At 40.6% G+C, this 12,369-nt stretch overlaps 1 protein-coding gene across 3 annotated transcripts in view; it reads left to right on the top strand.

Annotated features, from left to right (window-relative positions):
- Positions 1–12,369, top strand: part of LOC122554976 (rho GTPase-activating protein 6) — a 527,729-nt gene that overhangs the window by 501,490 nt on the left and 13,870 nt on the right. The window lies entirely within an intron of this gene.

The following is a 12,369-nucleotide window of genomic DNA, read 5'->3' as shown; positions in this document are numbered from 1 at the left end:
ATATCTTCCTAATGGAAAGCGATTGGCTTCAGAAAATAAGTTAAACTGGGCCAACTTAATTAAGTAGGGATTAGTAAGTGTGCATCTAACATTGAGGAAGCGCTAATGGAGCACATTTTGTTTTTGAGAAATGAAGACCAAATAACAAAATTAAACACCAAAGTTGAAGTCATGCTAAAGGACAATGCAAAGTAAACATTTTTAAAGGCTAGGTCATTGCCTTGTGCACTGATAGCAGCAATTACTTTTTTAAAACTTTTGTTTAGAGGTATTAAAGAATTGGTGAAAAGTTCTAAAGTTTGTCTCAGAGTGAGAAATTATCCAACTAAGGTAGTTTTCACTCCGTGATCCAGCACAGGAAGCCATTGGAATTGATATGTACTAATTTCTGTGAATTTGAAGGGGGGGGGGGGAGTAGTTTGTTTTGGTCAATAGCTAAGAATGGCAAATCAAATTGATAAATCTTGAGCCTACCTTTAATACCACAGGTGCCAAGACTAATGAGATTTCAAGAAGTTTGATGAAGGTTTGTTGCCAAAGGTGTTGCTGAGAGTTTATGGTCCACAGTTTGAAATGTTTGAGTAGGAGTAGAGTCAAATACATTCTAATTCCACCATATTACACAGCATTGAATGGTGCTGAAAAAATAAATATACGGATTGTGAATAGGTCTCTGCAGAAATAATGAAGTAGGTGACCAAAGCTTAGATTTAACAAAGCCGAAAATGTTGTCAGAGCAGTGAAGCTAATGGATATGGGTACCCATATAGAGAGAGGTCAACCAAGTAGGTTAATTGAAAGCATGAAGGAAGAAGAAAAAAGTTACTTTTCATTATTTCTTCTCAATCAATCATTTTTATTAATGTGTTTAAGTGTTAAGGAAAAACACTTTTGCATGTAAATTGCTCTGGTAATACAAAATACACATCGTAAGGTTTTCTCAGTAGAATATGCAATGCTTCAAATCCCACCTTCTGTCAATTCAGATTTTCCTCTGAACATTAATACCTGTAATTCATGGCTCTCTACCCTACTCCCAGTTGCTCACTGTGTGGTGACTGTGGGGACCATGGCATCATAGCATTGGTGTTGGAAGGTGGCACTGATGTGGAATATTTAATGCAGTAATCATCAAAAATAATCATCATGTCTTTTTAGAAAAAAATATCTCCATGGATGCGGGAGGCATCGCTCGAGAAACCCATGTCTCATTTCGCCAGCATATTTTCTATTTCAGAAGGGTGCAATCTCTGTCCAGTGTTGTTCCAATTCTTGTGGAATGAGAAGTTTTTTTTCACAAGCTTTGGTAGAATAACCACTTTCTACACATGGTAGAGCCATGTTATCTCAGAGAGAGAGAGAGAGCGTGCTGTTTTTCTGTTGCTATGGAATGCATAAGGATAAAAAAGATCACCATTGCTTTCACCAGTTGCTACCTCCTAATAAACTAATTTTTTCAGTTGCACATTAACTTGTATTAAAACCTATCTGTAGCTTGTAATTTGAGTATATGTGATTTAGCTGGGCAGAATGAAACCTTTTACAGAGTAATTTGTTTGGTAGAGTCACTGTTGATTTTTGGACATTTCCACTGTGTATAGGTTTCACTGTTTCGAGGGAATTGCCACATTTTTAACGGTTAACTTTTTATTAGCAGTTTAGTAAAGATTATCTCAACAAAATAACATTAAAATACCTCAGTATAGATATGAAAATTGAATTGTCAAAAAAAATCTTCTTCTGATTTCATAATACATTAGAATGAGAAGGTTTTAAATAGTTGCCACAGAATAGTGGTGTGATGTGCTATTCTTATGACAGCAGAATAACTGACAGTACCTACTAAATTTCATAAGAAATATTATGTTAGCAGCCACACACGGGGAGATGAAGGTTGATGCTAAATAGTTCTGAATGTTCTGACCCAGAAAGTAGGATTTAATTTGGCTTAAAAACTTCTGCAGGGAAACATCAAATGTCTAAAATGTGGGATGCTTATGTAGGAAGATGCATGGATATATCTCGAGTAGGACAAATTGAGGTTGAAATCTTTTTTTAAATATAACTAAGATTGTTAGTGCTGGGGACTGAAGAGCTTTTCATTTCTTTCAGTTTGCATCATCATATCCACCAGGTCAAGAACAGTATGAAAGGTAGAATTTTTGTTTATGTGACATTATGCTCTGGATTTTGGATAGCCCAAAACATATTTATAGTCAATGAAGTCCTTGTAGTCATAATTGAAATGTAGAAAATCTGACAAGTAATGTAAGCACAGCAACACAACAATCTGAAATGAAATAATGTTCAAGCAAACTGTTCTGGTGTAATAACAAAAGTAAAATGTTAAAAGTAAATAGCAGCCCAAGACGCATTGTGGAGAGAGACAGAGAAACAATATTAACATTTAAATGACCTTTCTAATAATAACAACCTTCCATCTCTCCACAGATACTTCCTGGCCTGCTGAGTAGTTCCAACATCTTCAGTTTCATTTCAGATTTTCAGTATTTGTGTTATGTTGCTATTTTATTACTGTTTAAGTGACATTGGTTGACAGATATATATATTGACAGAGATATATATTGTCCAGCACTTGGGAAATCTGTCCTTCAATATAATCTACGTGGACATGGACATGGACATGGAATCCTTTTATATTAAGGGGCAGGTGGAGTCTTGTTTTAACATTTAATCTGAAAGGCACTGAAACACACCCTGATTAGCATAGAAATGTCAACCTGGATTACATCTATAGTTTTTGAAGGTGGGACATGAATCACCAGACTTCTGTCTCAGAGGCACCAGCGTTATGACAGGTGTGTAACCAAAGCACTCTGAAAGCATCATGTTCTCTGCCTCATAGGTCATCCACAGAAGGCAATTCTTTATGGCAGTGATGTGACATGGTTTTTGTCACATGTTGTTGCTTTTGCGTTTCTGATTTTAATACTTGATGTTCATTATATGTTTATCTTCTAGAGTTGGAGTCACGAATTGGTCTTCTGGTACAGCTGGAATATTATATCCAGTTCTGGGCACATCTTCACAACGGTATAAAGGCTTTAGAATAGATGTCAAAAATATTTGCGAAAGGCTTCAGGGATGTGTGAAAATTCAGTTAAGGAGGATACAGTGAGAACTTTGGGTTGATCTCCTCGGAGAAGAGAAGATTGAGAAGTTCTTTAAAGATACACAAAACCATGAGAGGTTTAGACAAACCAGAGAAAACTTTGCAGGAGGGACGAGAACCAATGAACATGGATTAAAGATGATCGATAAAAGGATCGACAGCAGTATGAGGAACATCTCATGTAGTTAGTAGTTAGCATCCTAAACGCATTGTGCTGGAGGCAGATTCAATCCTAACTTTCAAAAAGGATTTGGATAAGCACCGAGAGAGAGAGAGAATTTCCAGACTGTTACAAGTAGACCCTGGCCAAGGTTCCCCAAAGTTATTAAGGTTCCCGATGGAATTCCACAAATTGTCAAGCATTTGCATGAGAACGAATGACCTGGCTCCTCTTTTTTTAAGTTCATCTGCCCTTTTGGTTGTTTGCAACAAGTTTAATTTATCAAAGTTTCTCCTTCCATGTGGATACCATTCTCCCAGAACAAATTAATATAGTTTTAAAAATTGCCAATTCAATCAGGCTTTCTTGAGCTAACAGTGGCACAGCGGCTCAGTGGTTAGCACTGCTGCCTCACAGCACCAGGGTCCCAGGTTCGATTCCAGCCTCGGGCAACTGTCTGTGTGGAGTTTGCACATTCTCCCCGTGTCTGTGTGGTTTCCTTCGGGTGCTCTGGTTTCTTCCTACAGTCCAAAAAGATGTGCAGGTCAGGTGAGTTAGCCATGCTAAATTGCCCATAGTGTTAGGTGCATTAGTCAGAGGGAAATGGGTTTGGGCGGGTGACTGTTTGGAGGGTCAGTGTGGACTGGTTGGGCCGAAGGGCCTGTTTCCACGCTGTACGTAATCTAATCAGTAGAATGAGTTCATTAGTTACTAAACACAAGAAGAAATCATTAAGCAACACACAAACTCTCAGATTAGAAATGAGAAGTCAGTCTTGAAAAAGGTTAAAAGATAAGAGTAAGTCTTTTTCTTTTGGTGGTCACTTGCTGTCTATCTGGCTTCTAGTATTCTGTATAGAATTAGAATTCCTACAATGTGGAAACAGGCCCTTCGGCCCAACAAGTCCAAACAGACCCTCCAAAGAGTATCCCATCCAGACCCATTACTCCACCCTATTACTCTACATTTCCCCTGACTAATGCACCTAACCTACACATACCTGAACACTGTGGACAATCCACCTAACCTGTACATCTCTGGACTGGAGTTGGGGGAGAATCCGCAAAATCCACACAGACATTTGCCCAAGATTGGAATCGAACCTAGGTCCCTGGCGCTGTGAAGCAGAAATGCTAACCACTGAACCACCATGCTGCCTAATAGAGTGTAATAGAGACTTAACTTGCAACGCAGGGTGACAATTGGATGGCTCTTCAACTCTGACTGTCACAGCAAACTGATGCTCAAAATAAGCTAATGTACACAAGTACTGCAGTCAGCTGGTGCACACAAGTACATTAGCTCACAGGAACGCCTTCTTCCAATGGTACACAATAACCATGGTTGAAGCAGCTGTTTTTGAAAAGGGAAAGCAATAAACATTTCCCTCACCCAAATCGGTATCTTTTCTGCTATTTTAAAATAAAATAAAATGAACTGTGGATGCTAGGAATCAGAAACAAAGTCAGAAATTGTTGGAAAAGCTCAGCAGGTCTGGTGGAGAGAAAGTAGAGTGAATATTTTGTCCAGTTCTGCAGAAGGGTCACTGGACCCAAAATGTTAACTCAGCTTTCTCTCAGTGAACGCTGCCAGACCTGCTGAGTTTTCCAATAATTTCTGGTTTTGTTTCTGATTCCCAGTATCCGCAGTTCTTTAATTTTTTTTAATGGGAGACCTGCTGAGTCTTTTTCCAGTGCTATCTTTTCTACCATCATGTTCACAGTGTGCAGTAATGTCCAGGAGATTACAGTTCACTTTGAAGTGTATTTATCCTCTCAAATCCATCACATTGAAACTTCCATGATACTTTGCCAAGTTTGACATTCCCAGGTCTATCTCTCAGACTGTTACAAATGTGTAATTCCAGTCAACCTTTGACCCTATATTCTTTTGTTTTAAAAATATATGATGTTGCATTATGATTCATGGTCATGACCAGGGTTACAGTGAAAGACTGGGGAAGTGTTAATAGCTGAGTTGCAAATTGAGTTGACTAGCTAAGAGCAGGCACTAGCACAAGTACTGTATTGAATTGCTTCCTTCCGTGCTGTAAGATATTTACGATTCAACTGTGATTTTGGTTAAGATCATTCATCCTGTTATTCTAGACTAGTTTAGGTAGAGCTTAAAAAGCTATTTGCTAATTTGTAAGAATTGTGCTACAAAGTATGTACTAGCTAATGCAGTGGGTGATGTGCTGTACTCACTATGATGTTCTGTGGCACACCAGTCTAAATGATACAACTCTATGGCCGCAGTTATTCATTTCTTTCCAGAAATACAGTAATATATAACCACTTGTACAAGTACAGTTCCTTTACTAAATCATACAGCTGTTTCTTGAAATAATTTATTGTTTAATCATGCTGTTCTTAGCTTAACCACTGGAATTAGTGAAAACAATCTATTCTAGCAACTTTAACAGCATCAGCTTGAACAATCTAGGGCAGGCATGGCCTGCCACTAGACCATTAATCCAGGCACTCTGGGAACGCTGATTTGAATCTCACTATGGCACATGATGGAATTTTGAATTCAAATTTGGAGGAAAAGTCTGAAAGAGTCTAATGATGGCCATGAAACCGTTGCTGATTGTCAGGAAAACTCATCTGGTTCACAAATATCCACTGCTCTTATATGGTCTGGCCTACATATAACAGTGAGTTCAAAACCACAGTAATGTGGTTGTCTCTCAACTGCCCTCTGAGCAATTATGGAGGATTTTTGTCAGTCACTGGGGACTGTGTGTATTTACATTTAAAAATATAAACTGGAAAATGGACACTTTGATACCGCTGAATTGTAAAGAAGGAATTTGCCATTTTTAACTTGAAGCGAAAGTGGAATTGCGTGGTACCATTTGTTACAGAAGGTAACGTAACTTGCAGAGAGTCTGGATTTTGATGTTTTTGTAAGGCACTGACCGCAGTTTGTCACAGAACTAGGAAAGTGCAGATGCGCTCTGACCTCCAAAAAGTCTACAAGCCAAGACTGCTCTACCTCCCTCTATAGGTGAAATAGGAGCATTGCTTAACGACTGAAAAGAAGAACTCCAAACTCAAGCAAAAAAATGTCCAATTGACCAGCTGCCAACCACCTAATATTATTTCCAAAAGAACTGTGAGAAAGTCATCTCATTCTACCCTTGTGGTTTGGACTCTTGATTTAGAGAATATGTTCCTTTTTTCCTGAGTTTTCCAATTCATCCCATTGCATCAAATATTTATCCAAATGTCTGACTCAATTCTAATTAATGGTCGCAGACCTGAAGTATGACCTCTACTTCTCTCTTTCCACAGATGCTACCTAACCCTCCTGAGCATTTCTGGCATTTTCTGTTTTCTCTCTTGGGTGGCATGATGGCACAGTAGTTAGCACTGCTGCCTCACAGCGCCAGAGATCCAGGTTCAATTCCCGCCTCAGGCAACTATCTGTGTGGAGTTTGCACATTCTCCCAGCGTCTGCGTGGGTTTCCTCCGAATGCTCCGGTTTCCTCCCACAGTCCAAAGATGTGCAGGTTAGGTGAATTGGCCATGCTAAATTGCCCGTAGTGTTTAGGTGAAGGGGTAAATGTAGGGGAATGGGTCTAGGTGGGTTGCGCTTCGGCGGGTCGGTGTGGACTTGTTGGGCCGAAGGGTCTGTTTCCACACTGTAAGTAATCTCATCAAATCTTAAAAAAAAGTTCCACTTGTATACTGATGGAGATAAGTTAGTTCTATCTGACCACCAACTCTCTTGGCCTCTCCTGTTCTGCTTGCTTGTAAAACTGTTTGGCCCATATCCAGTACTGGATACACAGAAATGTTTGGAAAAACAAATTTAAAAGATGTGGATCATTGTCTTTGGGTTCTGCCGCAAACTCTGTTCCCTGACAACTATTTCCACCCTCACCCAGAGAACCAAACCAGAGCACTTTCAGTGTTGAACCTCAGGTGATTTTTCCCTCCAGTCATTTACTCTATCACCAAAACTGCCAACTTCCATTCCTGTGCCATCATCAGATCTCCCCCCACCTTAACTCATGTGTTGATGAAACTCTTAACCATGTATTTGTACCGACCTAGCCTTAACCATTTCGTACCATTCCGGCTGACCTCCCATCTGTATAAACCTGTGCCCACCGATACTCTGTTGCCCATGTTTTAACTTGCACTAAGTTCACTTGTTTGTCACCCTGTGCTTGCTGACCTCTGTTGTCTTTCCTTTCTAAGGTGCTGTTTAAAATTTACCCTTCCCACCAAACTGGGTTGTTTTTCAGACTGGAGGCCTAAGACCAGCGGTGTTCCGCAGGGATTAGATTAAATTAGATTACTTAGTGTGGAAACAGGCCCTTCGGCCCAACAAGTCCACACTGATCCTCCGAAGAACAACCCATTCCCCCTACATTTACCCCTTCACCTAACATTACAGGCAATTTAGCATGGCCTTTTCACCTAATCTGCACATCTTTGGACTGTGGGAGGAAACCGGAGCACCCAGAGGAAACCCACGCAGACGCTGGGAGAATGTGCAAACTCCACACAGACAGTTACCTGAGGTGGGAATTGAACCCAGGTCTCTGGCATTGTGAGGCAGCAATGCTAACCACTGAGCCTAGTGCTGGGTCCATTTTTGCTTGTCATTTATATAAAAAGATTTGGATGAGAATGTAGGAGGTATAATTAGTAAGTTTGTAGATGACACCAAAATTGGTGATATAGTCGACAGTGAAGAAGGTTATTGAAGATTACAAAGGGATCTTGATCAACTGGGGCAATGGGCTGAGGAATAACAGATGGAGCTACGAACAAAGAACAAACATTAATACAGCACAGGAACAGGCCCTTCGGCCTTCCAAGCCTGCACTGCCCCATTTTGCCCTTCCATATTAAAACTGACTTCACCTACAGGGTCAGAATCCCTCTATTCCCTTTATTCATTATATTCATCTTTGTGTTTCTTGAATGCTGCTATTGTGTCTGCTTCCATCACCACCTCTGGCAATATGTTCCAGGCACTCGCCACTCTTTGTGTGAAAAATTTGTCTTGCACATCTCTTTTAGAATCCCCCCCTCACACCTTGAACCTGTGTCCTCTAGTAATTGACCCCTCCGCCCAGGGAAAAAGCCTCACACTTTCCACTCTATTCATGCCATTCGCAATCTTATGAACATTTATTATTTCACCCGTCAACTGCAGCATTCCAGTGAAAACAAACCCAGAGTCAGTATGAGTTGCGCTGGAAAAGCACAGCAGATCAGGCAGCATCCGAGGAGCAGGAGCGTCAACGTTTCGGGCATAAGCTCTTCATTGTTCCTGATGAAGGACTTGTTCCCGAAATGATAACTTTCCTGCTTCTCATGTACTGCCTAACCCGCTGTGGTCTTCTAGCACCACACTCTTCGACTCTGATCTCCAGCATCTACAGTCTTCCCTTTCTCCTGAAAACAAACTTTCTTCATAGCTAAAATTTCCCATACCAGGCAACATCCTGGTAAACCTTTTCTGTACCCTCTCCAAAGCATCTACATCCTGCTGGTAGTGTGGTGACCAGAACTGTACACAATATTCCAAGTGTGGCCTAACTAAAGTTCTATAAAGCTGCAGCATAACTTGTCTATCCTTATACTCAATATCCCTTCCAATGAAGGCAAGCATGCCATAAATGGGGCGGCACAGTGGTTAGCACTGCTGCCTCAGAGCGCCAGAGACTTGGGTTCAATTCCCGTCTCAGGCGACTGACTGGAGTTTGCACATTCTCCTCGTGTCTGCGTGGGTTTCCTCCGGGTGCTCCGGTTTCCTTCCACAGTCCAAAAATGTGCAGACTAGGTGAATCGGCCATGCTAAATTGCCCGTAGTGTTAGCTGAAGGGGTTAATGTAGGGGAATGGTCTAGGTGGGTTGTGCTTTGGCGGGTCAGTGTGGACTTGTTGGGCCGAAGGCTTGTTTCCACACTAAGTAATCTAATTCTAAAAAATGTGTAGGTCAGGTGAATTGACCATGCTAAATTGTCCATAGTTGTTAGGTGCATTAGTCAGAGGGGGGTGTGTTACTGTTCGGAAGGTCGTTGTGGACTTGTTAGGCCAATTGGCCTGTTTCCACACTCTGGGGAATCTAATCTAATCTCGTAAATCTTTTTTAACTACCATTTTCTACTTGCACTGCCACCTTCAATGATCTGTGGACGTGCACACCCAGATGCCTCTGCATATCTACACTCCTAAGGCTTCTGCCATTCACTGTGTGATTTCCACCTGTACTTGACCTTCCAAAATGCATCACCTCACATTTGTCTGGATTAAGCTTCATTTGCCATTTTCATGCTCATGCCTCTGACTGACCTATATCCTGCTGTATCCTCTGACAATCCGCCTCACTACCTGCAACTCCACCAATCTTTGTGTTGTCCACAAACTTATTAATTAGACCAGTTACATTTTCCTCCAAATCATTTATGTAGATTGCAACAAGCGGAGGTGCGAGCAGTGATCCCTGTGGAACACCACTAGTCACAGCCTTCCATTCCAAAAAGCATCCTTCCACTGCTACCCTCTGCCTCCTATATCCAAGCCAGTTCGGTATCCATCTTGCCAGCTCATTCTGATATCTTGTGAGTTTAATTTGGGCAAATGTGAGGTATTGCATTTTGGTTAAAAAAACAAGGGCAGGATTTATAGTTACTTGTAGGGCCCTGGGTAGTGTTGTCGAGCAGAGAGACCTAGAGATTCAGGTAATAGTACTTTGAAAGTTGCATCACAGACAGTGGTAAGGCATTTTGCAGGCTTGCCTTCATTGCTCAGATGATTGAGTATAGACGTCGGGATGTCGTACTGAGGTTGTACTGGACATTGAGAAGCCACTTTTGGAGTACTGTGTACAGTTCTGGTTGTCCTGCTGCAGTTAGTAAATTGGAGAGAGTTCAGAAAAGATTTACCAGCACGTTGCCAGGATTGAAGTGTTTGAGTTATAAGGATAGGTTGGGATTTCTTTCACTGGGTTATAGGAGGTTGAGGGATGACCTCAGGGGTTTATAAAATCAAGAGGGGTATAGCTAAGGTGAATAGCAAAGGTATTTTCCCTCAGGTGGAAGAGTTCAAAACTCAGGAACATGTTTTTAAGATGAGAGGAAGAAGTTTTAAAAGGAACCTGAGGGGCAACCTTTTTACACAGAGTGGATTGCCGAAGTGGTTGATGCAGGTACAGTTACAACATTTAAAAAACATTTGAAAGGTACATGAGTAGCAAAGATTTAGAGAAATGTGGGCCAAATGCAGGCAAATGGGACTAGTTGAGTTTGGCAACCTTGGTTGGCATGGACAACTTGAACTGAAGAGTCTGTTTCTGTGCTGTATGATTCTAATTACCCTGAAATTTCCAATGGCTTGGTATCAACGTTTTTATTGATAACATTCTTGTTAAGCCCATTGAGGTGTTTAATTTTGTTAGAGTGGTTTTGTCATTTTTGTTTTGTTGTTCTCTTATTCCCTTCTCTTAATCCTCCTTTTGTTTGAGCTTGCACCTGTATTTCACATAAACAAACCATTTCCTTAAAATAACTCAGCTGCTCGTCTCAAGCTGTTGGAGGCTGTAAATTTCCAATCCTCGTTTAACCAAAATTATTTCTTTTGATAAGAATTGTGATTGCTTGATGAGGCACCCATTCCAAGATGAAACGGTTCCATTCCCTTGCAAGCAATGAGGTTACTCGGTAGTATTTCTGCTGTTTCAGACAAGGTTTTAACCTGTTTGTTTAATCTGATTAAAGCTCCTGTAAAAATAGCAGAGAAATTAGATTTCTGTTTCACTCAAGAGGTTCTTATTGCATATTTTCAAGTACCATAATCTTTCAATTAGACACACTGTATTACTGTCTTCGTTGCATCACATGATATTGTCATAACGAAAAAAAAAATCCACCCCAAAGCCTTGCCAGATTTCCTTTAGCGAGGTACGGTGGAAATGTAATTCGGTTTAAGAATGTTACAACGTGGTGCATTCAATCTTCCAAGAGATTTCCTCAGCATTTCATGGGTTTATATGTTATTGACTCCGAATTGCAGGCTGTGGAAAAAAGCAGGATCTGTCCCCACCCAGTTCATTCAAATGGTTCAAATTTTACTTTGGAGGAACTCAACAGCTTGGCAAGGTCTATGAAAATGTTATATTTACACACAGGCTTCCTCCTAATAAAAGGCATCTGAGCTTTTCATTTAAAATGTTTGCTGTTCTCATCTTGAGACTTCAAAGTTTTTAAAAACAGAGTTGTTTGAAAGTCTCATCACTTATAGGGATCAGCAAACAAAATAATCATGTTGCTGGGATACAGGAACTGGGTGCACTTCAGCCACTGTATGCAGAGTGATTGAATATGAATATTTTCTTGGTTAGTTGAGGATAAATCAAAACTAAAATTGCTATGATGCATTGCCTCATGAAGCACTTTCAAAGTGGTTAGTTGCTTATAGCAAATGGTGCAGCCAATTTGTGCATGGCAAGATCCCACAAACAGCAATCTTGAATGATTGATTTTGTCAGCTGTTGTTGAGGGTTAAATATTGTCAGGTTAATAGGGAAATCCCTCCTCCTTTTTGAAGTAGTGTCTTGATTCTTTTATATTTGCGTGAGAGGTTATCTGATTGAACTCTTGCTTGAAGGGAGGCAACTCGAATTGTGCAGCACTCCAGCATCAGTTTTTCACTGCGGTGTCAGCCGATAATATGCGGCCAAGTGCCTCGTGAGAATTTCCAACCTCAAAAGCATATAGGCACTGAGTACTTTTCTTTAGTATGGATTTTTCTCTTGTTGTTTTGTTCTTGAATGAAAGACCCAATGTATTTACGAGCCACGTTGTCTGCATACCCTTCACTTGCTCCACCAAGTTACTAATTTTGTTTGTTTTATGTCTTTGCGCACACTCTTTCCCTGCAAGGGAAAAAGATGGGGAAGTATTAAGAGGTTTGATGAGCTGACTTCTAACCTATTGCACTCCTTGAACTCTTCTTATGTGACCAAGTTCTGGAGTGAGACTTAAGAATCCAAAATTGTTTATCCACTTTCATGTCTCATCACAGCAGGTATTCTTCTGGCCAAGGTAATAT

Source organism: Chiloscyllium plagiosum, chromosome 12 (assembly GCF_004010195.1).
Source record: "Chiloscyllium plagiosum isolate BGI_BamShark_2017 chromosome 12, ASM401019v2, whole genome shotgun sequence".
Lineage (NCBI taxonomy): Eukaryota > Metazoa > Chordata > Chondrichthyes > Orectolobiformes > Hemiscylliidae > Chiloscyllium > Chiloscyllium plagiosum.
Note: the sequence above shows the minus strand (reverse complement) of the source record. Positions and strands in the feature narration are given on the sequence as shown.